The following is a 2,927-nucleotide window of genomic DNA, read 5'->3' as shown; positions in this document are numbered from 1 at the left end:
AACGAGGCAGGTGCAGGCTAGAACTGCTTATAATGGAGATTTATTTAGTCATAAGGTCTAACAAAAATAATCATACAAAAAATCAAACACCAATCACTGACTTATTTTGCATATGGAAGAAAAGCATGGAGCAAAAATCAATTCATAATTACTACATTAATTAACCTTGTTAACTGTGTCTTAATGGTAGGTTGAGTCAGTGATTTCAAATAATTGCCAGACATCAAATTAGATCATGGAAACTGTACATGTATCAGGTCGAGCTGCAATGCAATGAAAGCCAATGTTTAAAAAGGAAACAATGAAAAGGAAAATAAAAATCAGCACAGGCTATAGAGCTTTAGATAAATGATTTGATGCATACTGCAGCACATTTATGATGTTATCGAAGCCTGTACCTTATAGTCACTTTTTTGGAAGCTTGTGGCACAAACACATTTATAGGAACTATTCAGTTCACTTGATTTAGTTCTTTACCCATCAAAACCATAAACATGTGAAACAAATTAAACGTTTTGCCATGAACTGTGTCCCCTAACAAAATATTGACAGGTCTAGTACCTTATCCTTTGCCATTTCATTGAGGTAGAAAGGTAGAAATAATAAGAGTTGGTTCACAGATTGACTGCCTGCTGCCTAAGGATGACTTTTGAAGTAAGATCTGGGAAAAGGGCAGCTATAACCCCTTCGCAGCTGGGCAAATTCCCATGCTGCGCTGGGGGGCAGGGGGTGGGGGCGCGCACAGCGCCACTGTGCTCATGACGAGGTCAGCTCGTCATGAGCCACAGTAGTCGTGTGCTCATGACGAGCTGAGCTCGTCATGACCACGCCCGTTTCTTTAGAACGTTCACACAGCAGGGTAATTAGCCCAGCGTGCAAGCGTTCTAAAGGTCATGACGAGCTCAGCTCGTCGTGAGCACATGAGCTGGTCATGAGATTCGAAGGTGATAAAGGAAAGGGTTCTCCTCAGATTTCCCAAGTTTTTGCAAAACACAATCATGATCACCCAAAGAATAGAATATATATGTTAAGATAGGGCCATGGAAGAGAAGAAATTGTGACTGCTACTAGGATCAATGTATGGGAAGGGACTGCAGATCAATGTATGTTTCTGTACCAGACTCACATCGGTATGTTCCAGTTTCGATGTCGGTTCTACTGCCCCGGACGATTTTCAGCTCCACCGGCACTGAGATTGTGACCTCCTTGCACATGAAATTGACGGTCAATTTTGTGCGTGGCGGGGCCTTCACCGGCATGCTCAACTCTGCCTTTTTCTTCATGGTAGATGACTCAGTCTGCCCTTTCGTCACTGTGAAGGTGTTGGACAGCTCTGTATTAATATCGACCACTCCTTTCAAGGTAAATGAGGCACCTACCTTGATTGTCGTTGAATTACTGAATTCAAAGCTATGGGAGACATATTTTTCAAACTCTTTGGAAGAAGTGGCAGTGAACTGCTGCTCAATGCCTGTGTTGTTGGTGTAAAAATACTGATCTATCTGAACGTTCCTTTCACTTTCTACCTTTTTTCTGTCCCACAAAATTGTGGCAGTCACTGAGGACTTTCCAGCGCGCAGGGGATACACATGGGAGACTTGATCATTGAAACCAATAGTGCAGTAATTTGCCAAATATTCACCAGCCCTGGCTATAATGCACCTCCCACCTTTATTTATATGCTCGTACAGAGCCCAAGCTCCACTCTGGACTCTGTGGGAGGATATATTATCATGCATGCCTCCAAACGCGAGATTGGACTCCGCAGTCAGCACTAGCGCCTTACCCCCTGCATTGATATGCTCATAGACTGTGATCTGTGGATTGCTCAGGTCATCAGTGATCAGCCTAAGAGAAGATGCCCCATCATTCATGCTAAGCCCTGAGTATTCTCCCTCCTCGAGGGGTACGGCTTGTCCCCCATAGTGTATATGCTCATACAGGACCCACGGCTGGCCGACGATCTTCACAGATGAGATGCAGTCATTGAAGTTTTCATTCACCAGATTTGGAACATCTGAAGTAAATGTCTTAGAGAGTCCATGGAAGTTGCTGTGTTCATAGACAGTGATGGTGTTCATGGTCATCAGCTATGTAGGTTTCAATGAGGTTCCCTATTTGACCCTGTAAGACAAAATAAAAGGCCACTAAGTAATGGTACAGTATGCAGGGTGTGTGCAAATGCACAGCACTATAGTTCACTTCTCAGACAAAGCTTCTGTCACTAAGAGAGATGAAATCTGTTGAATGCTTTTGAAAATTGATTTTCAGAAAAGGTACATAATTTACCAATAATTGTGGGGCACCAAGAATAAAGCAGTTTGCCACTGCATTTCTTCTGGGTGCATTAGGCGTGAATATCAGAAGAAGTAATAGAAAAGTGAGAAAGCCACTGGATGGGCAAGAATCATTTTACAGTTCCCCTCTAACAACAAGGATACTGCCACCTACTTGTAGCATGACAGTATGTGCCAATAACTATTTGCTTTGCAGTAAATGTAATCCTACAAATTACATAAAACAAAATTAGTGCAAATAATCACACATTTGTTTCTATTTTCTTCAGTCTGACTCAGCACAGAAGTAAATGTGAAGTGAGTTTGGAGAACAAATGTAGTATATTGTATGTTTCCTAATAAACCTGTGTGAGATGGAAAGAGATTACATATTTCAATTTTAAAGTACAGTAACTCAATCTCAGGTTGACAAAGAAGAATACATCAAGAATGTAAGGAAAACAGGCAGCAGATCAAAGGCACACTTTCAATAGAATATAGTAAAAGCAAGGACATAACAGATTCAAGTATGTTAGCCAGATGTTACCTAGGGTTTAGTCTCACAAATAATATTTCTGCTCAGGAGACCACTGACCTGGGGTCGCTGCAATGTGCACACATTTCTTTTAGTATCTTGATCTTAACAAAATA

General features: G+C 41.5%; 1 pseudogene; it reads right to left on the bottom strand.

The window, feature by feature from the left end:
• Nucleotides 1–1,030: 1,030 nt before the first annotated feature.
• LOC144768060 (epidermal differentiation-specific protein pseudogene) lies at nt 1,031–2,081 on the bottom strand (annotated as a pseudogene).
• Between the last annotated feature and the right edge of the window lie 846 nt (nt 2,082–2,927).

The sequence above is a fragment of the Lissotriton helveticus genome, chromosome 7 (genome assembly GCF_964261635.1).
Source record: "Lissotriton helveticus chromosome 7, aLisHel1.1, whole genome shotgun sequence".
Lineage (NCBI taxonomy): Eukaryota > Metazoa > Chordata > Amphibia > Caudata > Salamandridae > Lissotriton > Lissotriton helveticus.
Note: the sequence above shows the minus strand (reverse complement) of the source record. Positions and strands in the feature narration are given on the sequence as shown.